Source organism: Gekko japonicus, unplaced genomic scaffold (assembly GCF_001447785.1).
Source record: "Gekko japonicus isolate JY-2015 unplaced genomic scaffold, Gekko_japonicus_V1.1 scaffold5811, whole genome shotgun sequence".
Classification (NCBI taxonomy): domain Eukaryota; kingdom Metazoa; phylum Chordata; class Lepidosauria; order Squamata; family Gekkonidae; genus Gekko; species Gekko japonicus.
In genome coordinates, this window is record NW_015161593.1 from 29,402 (window position 1) to 41,111 (window position 11,710).

An 11,710-nucleotide genomic window follows, 5' to 3' on the forward strand; every position below is an offset into this window, starting at 1 on the left:
GGAACTTTTGGCCAACAGTGAAAAAAAACTACTATTTTTGTTTTAAATGAGTGAAGTGCTTTTTAAGGAAGATTTGACTCACTTAAAATGTTTGGCTAGAAAAAGTCTGTGGACTTTTGTTCAATTTCTCCATCAGGAAAACTAGAACATTTCAGGGAGCACCAAACAAACTCTAGTGATACACATACACCCCTTTCTGGAATGAATGAAGCATACTAAGATGGTAGAAGGTACGGCAGTTTTGCAGCTATCTTTTCTTTTAGTATTGGGGGTATTTGTAATTTTACTTCTAAAAAAACTTAGGCGTTTATATGTTTAAATTTCATAAATCTGCCAGTTGATACCATTTTATATGCTAAGTGATAAATGTGTGTGTGTTTGTTTGTGTGTGTAAAGTGCTATCAAGTCACAGCCAACTTAGGTGACTCCAGCAAGGGACTTTTCAAGGCAAGAGAGAAGCAGAGGTGGTTTGCCATTTCCTTCCTCTGCAGAGTCTTCCTTGGTGGTCTCCCTTCTAAGTACTGACCCTGCTTAGCTTCGGAGATCTGACCAGATCGGGCTATACCATGCCCCCTTCCCTCCCCACTGTGTGTTGTTAAAGCAGCAAAATAGGTTTAGGTTTGTTAGCAGTAATGCATATATTTCAATTCCCCCCCCCCAAAAATTGTTTCTCGGGGGGGGGATCGTTAATGGCTTCAAAAATTCTGGATATTTTATGTTTCTGGTTCTCTCCCCATAAAAACTAGACCGATCTCAAGGGGTGACTGGGAGAAAATACCTTCCCATGGCTGAACGTGAAGCAAATTCCATCCCTAAGTTATTTGTTTAGGCTCCTCTGTGGCATTTGCTGAAGGATCTGGGCAAAGTGGTTGAAACTCTACAGGAGAGGAATGTAGAAATCCCTCCTGAGCATGATGAACTGTCCTGGAATAAAAAGGGACAGTTCCATCTTCTGTGGATCAGTAGCACTGGGTTTTTGCATTGTCGAAAATGCCTGGTGCCATTTTGGTGTGGAGCATGTGCCAGTTCTCACAGCAGTTGCATCCCCATGATGCGCCCTCCCATTCCACTAAAGTCCTGCCATGAATGTGAGCCATGCTGGCCCCGGCCACCCAATGGGAACGTTTCTGCCTCCTTTGCGTGGCCGTCAAATTGCCTTTTGCAAATAAAACAGGCCCTGACATATTTCTTGCTGTCTCCTCTGCCTCGCAGAGGCTACCCTTCCATGGGGTCCTGGCAGCTGTAAAATCTTTATGGCGATACTGCTGCTATCGTGCTGACCATCTGGGCCATTGCACACCTAGTTTAATTGATTGAAGTTTAATTTATTGAAACTTCAGAATTAAATGATCAGAATAAACTGTGCAGTAACTCTTAACGTCTTGTTTTAATGGTTGATTGCTCGAGGCAGCCCTCGGCTTGAACTGGAAACCTCCAGAGAGAAATTTATGCTGCTTCTGGCCCTCCAGTCTGGGCTCATTATAGATTTAAAACGTGTGTTTATTTCCCGTCTCTCCGGTGGAAGCTTGTCTTTTTGGCAAAGAGATGTATAAATTCTCCTCTGATGCTCATGTGGTAAGCATCTATCCTGATTCTCTCTGAAGGCAAAACAGGACAGATATGCCACCCTTTACCTCTCATCTGTTGCTTCGTTCAGCCCATACTGGAAACGGGCTATTCCTCTGATAGTACTTGTGTAGAAAATCAGCCGGTTAGCTTTGGGGCATCACGCTGTTGCGCCTGCAGTTTCTGAGGCCTACATTAGACAGTCTGAATTCCCCATCTTGCTGTAAAACCAGGGGTTTTTCAAACCTAGATCTGCAGGCATTGCACAGGGGGCAAGTGAAATATTATCAGAGGGAAGAAAAAATTCCCGGTGCACATCTGCCTGCTTAGTAGGTTTTGCCAAACAAATTTATCTGTGTGTATCTGTATGAACAAGAATGAAAGCACCAGAAGGAGAGGCTAAATTTGTATACACAGTTTCATGTCCATGTGAAAATGGATGAGCCACAGGGGCCCCAAAACCTATCTTATTTTTCTGTGCCTGTTCAGGCATGTAGCTTTGATTGAAACTGTGGGAACCCTCTGAAAAGAGAGTCCTTATTCATGGAACCCTCCTTGGATTGCTTTGTCAACTGAGGAACCCCTGTGTATCTGCCATGGATCACTCACTTTTTTGCAGACAGTTCAAGGAAGTCTTCCTAGGTGAAGCCCAGCTCCATGGCTTTGCATGAGCCCAGAAGACACCCCAGAGTCAAACCAACGCTCCCCTGTGGGTGTGTACAATTTTATGAGATGATGAGCAGTGGTATGCAAACTTCCTTCCAGGAAAGCTCTTCTACCTTTATTGATTTTCTAACTGAGGAGCCCCTGATAAACGTCTGGGGAATCCTTAAAGCACAGTTTGAAAACCATGGCACTGAATTTAGGACAGTCTGCACGGTTAGAATGCTGGATCCTGCGTAAACACAGAATCTCTGGAGATGGCAAGTGCCAGTGAGGATTCCCTTTTCACGGCGGTGTTCCAAGGAGTCATGAAATACAAGAATCTCCATTACAAAAGGGTGCACTTTATGTAGTGGAGAGGGAGCTTATTGACATTTGGATGCCAGGGAGTTATGATGGCTCCATGGACTGATCCTGAGAAGAGCAAAGCACTTGCCGTTGCTATCAGAGACACTCTTACCTCTCAATGCTTGAGAGAAGGTGTGCTCTACAGTGGCTGTTACTGTTGTGATTTCAGTGGAAGTGTGGCTTGTGGGGAGAAGAATTGGGCAAAGACTTGACAGCAGAGGTCCCTGAGCTTGTTGAGTCTGTGACTCTACGGCAGGGGTCCCCAAGCTTGTTGAGGCTGTGGGCCTGCCACAAAATGGCTGCCGTGGTAGCTGTGGTCCATCACAAAATAAGGAGGTTCCAGGTCAAGTGTCGTCCTGTGATGGAGGCAGCTGTTTCTGATTGGATGGTCCCCGAAGACAAAAACGTGAAGTCCCCCCCAGGCTCTTCTGAAGCATCTTCTGCTCCACTGAGGTGGCAGAAAGCCAGGATTGACTCTCTGCTCTGAGGGAAGAAGGAAGTGGGCACCACATTGGGGGAATCACTGCTCTCTGGGACCATTCCGTGGAGCCGTCTGCTCCTGGGGAAGGGGCTGTTGCAGCGCTTGAGGTGAAGTTCTGTTATACACTCTGACTGTGGCTACGTGGAAGTCAGTGCATCACAGAACTTTGTCTCGAGAGCTTTCCAGCATCCAGCAGCGGGGCTCGGCGTTCCTTCTGGCCCTTTTGGTCTCTTGGCCTGGAGGTTTACGTACTAAACCCATACATTCTCACTGAGCCATAGACAAGGCAGGGAAGTGGCACCAGTGTGTCTCTGTGCTTTGGCTTGCTAGGCATGAGTTCTGGTTTCGCACAAGCATGCCACACTCTGTCTTCATAGTGCAAACTACAATTTTGACTGTAGCTCTACCAGGCTGATACCGATCTGGGCTACATCGTGTGCTGCAGTTGGATATAGCCAGTTTGGTGTACATCATGTGCTGCAGTTGGAGAGCCAGTTTGGTGTAGTGGTTAAGTGCGCGGACTCTAATCTGGGAGAACGGGGTTTGATTCCCCACTCCTCCACTTGCACCTGCTGATGTGACCTTGGGTCAGTCACAAGCTCTGGCACAGCTGTCCTTGAAAAACAGCAGTTTCTGTCAGAGTTCTCTCAGCCCCGCCCACCTCACAGGGTGTCTGTTGTGGGGAGGGGAAGGGAAAGGAGTTTGTAAGCTGCTCTGAGACTCCAAGTGAAGGGTGGGGTATAAATCCAATCTCTTCCTCTTCTTCTTCTTCCTTGTTTTCAGATACAGGAACTAGCTGCAATATGGACCCACTATTAATATGCCCTCTTTCTCCTTCTTGTGCTAGGGTGATCTGCAAAGGAGGACAGGGCTCCTGTACTTTTGAGAGATGTCCAGAGGGGCGGGATTTGGCCAGTGTGGCTTGTCATGCAGGCCTGAGGAAAGTTGCACTGGTTGAAATGCCTTCCTGTGCAAGTGGTAAAGGAGTCTAGTTGCCCTTTGCATTTGATCCTCCGCCTTCCTATTCCCTAAGTACCTTTTAAAAAGAGAGAGGGGAAAAAATGGTGATCAAGTCATTGTGATCCGTTTGAGTCCCAGCCCATCAGTTCAGTGATCTGGAGAGACAGTAGCTCTGAGAAAGGATGTCGTAAAGAAACATGTCTGTGTTAGGCCGAGTCCGATACACAAGGCCAACCTGTGCTTCCCACCCTGTGGCTTTATATCCCCTGACACAAGTTTGCTGGCAAGTTTACTGCTTAAGCCGCCATCATCCTGTAGGTCCCTCCAGAGGTTGTAGTATTTGGCGTTGTACTTATGGGTGGTTTGATGGAGCACATCCAGTTAGCCAGGAGGATCCCATGAAACCTTCCTTCTATCTAGGAAGTTGCCTTATACTCAGGTAGACCGTCCAGCTCAGTATTGCTTACCCTGATTGGCAGCAGTTCTCTGCGGTCACTGGCAGAGAAAGGTTTTTCTTAGCACCTGCTAAATGTGATTCTTTCACTGGAGATGCCAGGGACTGAATCCGAGACCCTTTTCTTGCAAAGGAGGTGCACTAGAACGGAGTCATAGGTTCCAGAGGGTACAGCAGTTACACAGCCTGTGCAGCTGTGTAACTGGTATTTACATACCACTGTCAGAATGCTTGTATAACTTGCAGAACCATTCTTCATGGTTCAGGAAGGTATTCACTCTAGGACACTTTGGATTGGTGGTCTTCTGTGATAGCCGTCTCTTGGAGTAGCAGGTTCCCTTCCAGTTACTGTAGTTCCCTGTCTTACTAGATTTGCAAAGGTGGAGGAAGGTACCTTAAACCTGAACCTTCCCAACAGAATTCTTCTCCATGTTGTAGTGTTGGTATGGAGCAGGATTGGCACACCAGCAAAACTAATTGGTCAAATTTTGTTGTACTGCTTGACCTGGTAGTGAATTGTGTATTATTTTACCATGGTCAAATATTCTGAGAATGCCACTGTATAGGTGGTAACTTGTCTTTTTTAAATTTCAGTATGGCCTAGGGTTGCCAGCAGCCTGGATTAAAATATATCTATCCCTTTAGCAGAGATTTAATGGGAAGTTTTTTCTTTTTAACCAGGTGATGTTATTTACTTCCATACCATGAAAAGCTTCAACTTCCTATTTCTATACATTAAGCCTCTGTTTAAGTGACAGTACATTTTTTCTTGCTCCAGGTTGTTGTCAAACCCTATCATGGTGTCATTTGTTACCATAACTGCCTTTTAAAAAAGAACTTTTGTCTCTTAATAATTACATCACATTGCTTTATTTCTGTTTGAAGAGAAGTGTTGTAAATAAGAATTGCATCAATAAAAATTTGCCTTGCCTAACATTTTTAAAGTTACAATAATTTACTACAATGTTGTCTTAAAAAGTTGATTTTTGTTATTTCACAGTGACAGTTGACTCATTTGCTTTTGTAATTGGTGTACACATACACAAACACATACTAATTACAAAAGCAAATTGCAAAACCAAATATATAAACCTGTTAAAAGTACTTGACCATTATTTGACCAGTCCGATCAACCTAACCTTTTTGGAGTTGTCAGTGGCCCAGCCCTAATAACCAGATTGCCCTGTGCCACATGGATTCTTCTTTTAAACAAGAACAACCTTGTATGAGGAATTACGAGTTCTGCTTGAGTTCTTCCTCCAAAGATGCTGAGCCAGTAACTATGAGACCTCATTCGCCACCAGTTTCAGGCCCTCCTTTCATCCGGTTCTGCATTGTGCAATCCCCAACACTGCAAATGGTGAATGAAATCATAGAGTTGGAAGGGGCCATTCAGACTATCTAGTCCAACCCCCTGCCCAACGCAGGACCAGTTGTGCAGCTCCAATTGTGCAGGCCTTTTCCACACATCCAGTGCCCTGAGGATGGGTGCTGTTTGGCTGTGAAAGACTCACATGATCATCTCTGCTCACACATACTTCTGTCCGCAGCATGCCAGCAGCGTTGTGTGGAAAGGGGGTCTGGCTTTGCCTGGAGTCTATGAAGAGGGAGCGTTATTTGCTGTGAAGAAAGTCCTCTGTGCAAAGACAACAGAAGCAAAAGGGTTGTTTTCAAACAGAACAGGGACTTCTTTTCAGGTCCTAAGAGACCGTGTGTTCTTTGTGCCTTGGTGGCTGGCCCATGGACCATTAGCATCATATGGGCACAGGAGTTCTCCTCAAGCCTCTGGCAAAGGCAGCCCTATACGTGTATGCCATCAAGCTGCAGTCCCTAGGCAGACAGAATGAAAACGGGAGGTTTTCCTAGCACCTGATGGGCTGCCATGTGTGGCTCGTTGGCTGGGTTAGGTCCAGTGTGGTTCAAGTCACGCAGGCCTTGAATAATTTGCATAGAGGTGGGCAGTTTTTATATGTGGTCTCAGCTATTCCTTCCAGTGTTTGAGGGACAGGGTTGCATGCATTCTACACATCTGAAATTGCATCATCTTGGGAACCTCAGCTTTTGTTTTATAATGGGGAGGGGAACCAATACCTAAGTTTCTAGCCCTCATGACTATGGTAATGATCCTGAAAATGTGCAGGTTGGGGACATGAAATCTCAGAAGCTGGAGTCTGGCTAAACAGGATTTTTGGCAGTTCACAGGTGGGGTTTCAGTTCTCTATGTAGTTCATCTATCCCTTTGGTTACTTAAAGAGAAAACAAGCCTATGGAGATCTGCTTAATTTGTATATTTCTGTTTACAAGACTTAATTTTGGTCCACATCTTGGGCTTTATTGCATCTCTGTATATACATGGCCCTGCTGAAGTGACTGTGAACACTGTTTTGATCCTGGACCTGGCTGGATGCCCTTGCTTCTGTCCTGGATGGCCCAGCCTATGTGGGGGTGTGGGGGGGCAGTGCATGGTGTTAGCTGAACAAAATGGTGATGTTGTGCCTTCCTTTTGCAGGAGCCATCTCTCTACACAGTGAAAGCCATCCTCATCTTGGACAATGACGGAGACCGTCTCTTTGCCAAGGTAAACTTTCTTGAGATATGGAAAGGGTGGGGGGCACAACATTCCCAAAGCACTCATCTTGGCAGCTCTGACTGTAGGACCAGTGATATTCCCAGTGATGGCCAACTGCTTTCTGAGCCAGAAGGAAGTCATCTATGCCCATCGAGGCCATGCAAGTCCTAACCTTTGTTGCTAACTAGTGCCTATCCTGTGTGTGGGAGACTCTCCAATGACTCCTTGTGCTTTATTTTTTCTCAGTGAAAAAAATTGCTGGCATATTCCTTTACTCTGTTCTTGGTAGCTACTTAGCTGCAGGATTATTTGCTTGGTATATTCATGCGAAATCTGCAGAGCAAGTTCCAGTGTAAAGATTTTCTGTTTACATTGCTGGACCACCACGTCCAATTCTGCCTTGACAGGGGATGGGATGAGCATGTTCCCCCTATCTATTACCACAGTTTAGATGTTGTGTTCACAGGAGAATGAATGGGACCTCAGTTCAGATAAACTGAGCCCATGCTTCTGCTATGGACGCTCTCTTTTTCCATTTCCCATATGTCTAAAATGGAAATAACATATGTCTCATGATGATGATGAATTTTAATGTGATGAAAAACAAGTGTTTCCTTATGCATCCCCAAACTTCACGGCATGGCAGATTGTAAATAAAGGTCTCATTGCTGGGAGGGGCTGAGGCTGGGGAGGGGCTGTGGCTGAGCGGTAGAGCATCTGCTTGGCATACAGAAGGTCCCAGGTTCAATCCCTGGCATCTCCAGCTAAAAGGTTCAGGCAGTAGCAGGGGTCGTTTCGTAGAAAAAGAGCTAGGGGAACGCATTAGCATAACTCATTAGCATATGCCACACCCCCTGACATCACCGGAGGTGTGTCATAAGGCCATACCCCCTGACATCACCGGAAGTGTGTCATAAGGCCACACACCCTGCCCCCAACAGTCCCGGCCGCCGCCACCGGCCTTGCAGCTCCACTGCCGAGCCCCATGAGGGGCCCGGTGGTGGACCTGCAAGGCTGGCGGGAGTGCAAGGAAGCCCCGCGAAGGCCCTCCCTGGCCCCAGGCAGGCAGGGGTGGGGAGAGGCAGGGAGGAAGCAACTTACCCTCCCTCTTCTCCTGCCTCCTCCTGGCTGAATGAGGGCCGGAAGCAGGGTGGCCGGAAGCAGGGGGCGGGGCTTCGTCATGTGCCCCGCCCCCATACCTCACCCGGGGGAACTGCGATCCCCCGCGATCCCCCCCGAAATGACCTCTGGGAAGTAGGTGATGGGAAAGACTTCTGCCCGAGTCCCTGGACAGCAGCTGCCAGTCTGAGTAGACAATACTGACTGATGGAACAAGGGTCTGATTCAGTACAGGGGCAGCTTCATGTGCTGCACTGTCAAAACTCCTGCCAGCCTGACAAGAGATTAATATCTTCTTATCATGTCACTGTCTTTCCTTTCCCCCCCTGCAGTATTATGACGATACCTATCCTACTGTCAAGGAACAAAAGGCCTTTGAGAAGAACATCTTCAATAAGACCCACCGGACAGATAGTAGGTTCTGCTGTGTGTATGGGGGGGGCAGGGATGGGGAAAGGGCATCCAAGATCACAGTACGGATAAATTTTATTGTTTGTTTAAGTTATACATATTTATTTACAGAATTAGGTTTATTAGGCTGCTCTTCCCTGCAAGCAGGGTTCAGGGCGGCTTACAACAGAGCAAGTACAATAAATCATTCAAGTTAAAACCAATGTTAAAATGTCTATAATATATCAGCAAATAAAACAATACACTTCCCAAGATGGTGGAAGAGAGATTTTAATTTCCACAGGCCACCTGGCAGGGCCGCCTGGGGGGGGGGGGTTTTCGGAGGGGGGGGTATGTGAGAGTGCCAGATTTTATACTGTCCCTTCACTGTCCTCAACCAAATGCCTGGCGGGACATCTCTTCCTTGCATGGCCTGTGGAGAGGTAGTAAATCCCGCAGGGCACGGCTGTTCTCCGGCAGAAAGTTCCACCAGGTGGGGGCCAGGGCCAAAAAAGCCCTGGCCCTAGTTGAGGATAGCCGAATCTCTCTCGGGCTGGGGACCACCTGGAAATTCTTATTCCCGGAGCGTAATGCTCTTCCGGGGGCATACTTAAGAGGGGTGGTCCCAAAGGTATGTGGGTCCCTGGCCCCTAAGGGCCTTGAAGGTCAAAACCTTGAACCTGACCCAGTGCTCCATTGGCAGCAAGTGCAGCACAAGCTGGATATGTGTTGTCCGAGGAGTCCCTATAAGGACCCACATGGCTGCATTCTGGATCAGTCGGCGCTTCCTGGTCAGGCGCGAGGGTAGGCCTGCGTAGAGCGAATTACAGTAGTCTATCCTGGAGGTGGCCATTGCTTGGATTACCATGGCGAAGTTGGAGCAAGACAGGAAGGGAGCCAGTTGCCTAACCTGGTGCAGTTGGAAGAATGCCAGCTTAACAACCTTCACGACCTCAGCCTCCTTAGACAGGGTGGTATCTAAGGTCATGCCCAGACTCTTGACAGTCGGTGCCAGAGATACACCACCTTTCTCACCAAGGGGGGTCCAAATATGCGAACACTGTCTCTTCCATTTTACCCTCACAACAACCTTGTGAGGTAGGTTAGGCTGAGGGTGTGTGACTGGCCCAGAGTTCCCCAGCAAGCTTCCATGATAGAGTAGGTCTCCCAGATCCTAGTCTAGCACTCTAACCACTGAACCCTGCTGGTTCTGGTATAAAGATCTCCTTCCTTCTCCATCTGGGGTTCTCTGGAGGAATATTCAACTCACCAGTCTGTGAACTGTCCTTTCTGTTTGGAAGGTTTTGAAGAGCCAGTTTTGGAAAGTACATTCTGTCCATTTCTAGTTTCTGCTGATGTGGCTGGGGAAGAGGAAAGCTGTGCATTTGTACTTAAGCCGGGAAGGAGGCAAATGCTTCAGAAAAGAGGCAGCCCCTGGAATTCTTACCATCCAGCCCTGCACGGCTTACATTGGTCTGGCTGTCAGAACCACATTTAATGTGTGTGGGCTGGAACAGGGGAATAACGGTTGTGAGTGCGTGGTAGATGGAGGCACTGGAGTCTCATCCGTTATCTGCACACTTTACAGGCCACAATGCGAACACACGTTCTGCGTGCGTTCTGCCCTCGATCTGACTTGAGATTAATTTCATCATGCCAGCTGCAGTCAGTCCCAGAAGATGGTTTTGTAATTGCGGATTTCGCAAGGCGGCGTCTTTTCGCAATGCAGGGTGTTGCCTTTGTGAGTCTGGGGGCCTTGCTTCATTCCCAAGGCAGGATCTGCACTGAGAAACCAAAACCAGTGGGTGGAGGAAAGATTTATTAAGACACTGATTTTGAAATTTTCAATGCATTTCAGACTTTAGCTTTCTTCCTTGGAGGGAAAGTAGTTAGCCTCTAAATTAAAGCACTAAATTCGATCTGAGTACGAACGCCTCTGGCTTAAACCAGAGCAAAACGAATTATTTAGAAGTTGTACAGTTGTGAGAAGACATTCCATTCAAGTGCATTGCTCCTAAAACAAAAGCTGATGTGGTCAAATTTGCACAATTTGATGGGCGGCTTCTACACTGGGGTGTGCAGTATTGTGCAATGTGCACCACAGATAGGCACTGTTGATGTGCAGTTGCAGGGTCAGGAGCACTGCTGGACCCGGGCTGTATCATTCCATGTGCAATTGTAAGTGGGGTTGTGTTCTTACCAGGTGGCTCTTCCCCCCTGCACTGCAAACAGTATGATGTTTGTGATAATCCTATATCTTGGCTTACTTCTGCTCAAGTCTTGGCATGGTCTTCATCTACTCATCCAGCTCTTTTTTTCTTTTTTACTTCCCACTCAGGTGAGATTGCCCTCCTGGAGGGACTGACGGTTGTATATAAGAGCAGCATCGACCTGTATTTCTATGTCATCGGCAGCTCTCATGAAAACGAGGTGCGTTATCCTAAGACGGCAAGAGCTGAGCAGTTTTTCTGTTTTGCTTTCCCCTTTGAGGGGTAGTCGTCCACCCCATTTGTATGAGATCCTCTCCCTTCCCTCTGGCGCTGCTGCAGTTAATCTGATGATTAACTGAACCCTCGGTCGAAAAGAGGAATTTCATCTCAGAGCCTCTTGAAAGGGCAAGTTTGCAACTGGGCAGAAAGACCCCAGCTAACCATGTAACCTATCAAGCTACTGCCCCTGTTAGAGGTAACTCCAAAGTCAATGTGATGCTAGCTTTGCCTGGGGCAGATGTGTGTGTTCTCCCTTTATCCTCTAACCCTGTCCTCTCCTTTCGCAGCTGATGTTAATGGCTGTGCTCAACTGCCTGTTTGACTCACTCAGCCAGATGCTGCGGTAAGAAACCCCCTTCCTGGTCTTGCATTTGGTCAGGGCTTGGGTGCACTTGGAGCAGGTTGGAAATTATAGTGGGGTAAGAGATGGAGGAGAAGGGACAGTGCACCAGACAAGGGCGGGGCGGATTCACTTGCTCGTTTTTAAGACACATCGAGGTTCATGTTAGTTGGCTCCCCCCCCCCCAGTGGATTTAAGTGTGCTGAAAAGGCAAGAACGTCATATTGAGAACTCTATTGAGTGTGATATGCAAATACACTAGAAGAAATAAATAAGAGCCCTGCTAGGTAAAACCAGAGGTCATTTCGGGGGGGATCGCAGGGGATCGCAG

The 11,710-nt window shown here is 47.3% G+C and overlaps 1 pseudogene; it reads left to right on the forward strand.

Annotated features, from left to right (window-relative positions):
* Window positions 1-11,458, forward strand: part of LOC107125871 — a 20,351-nt pseudogene extending 8,893 nt beyond the window's left edge.
* The last annotated feature ends 252 nt before the right edge of the window (window positions 11,459-11,710 follow it).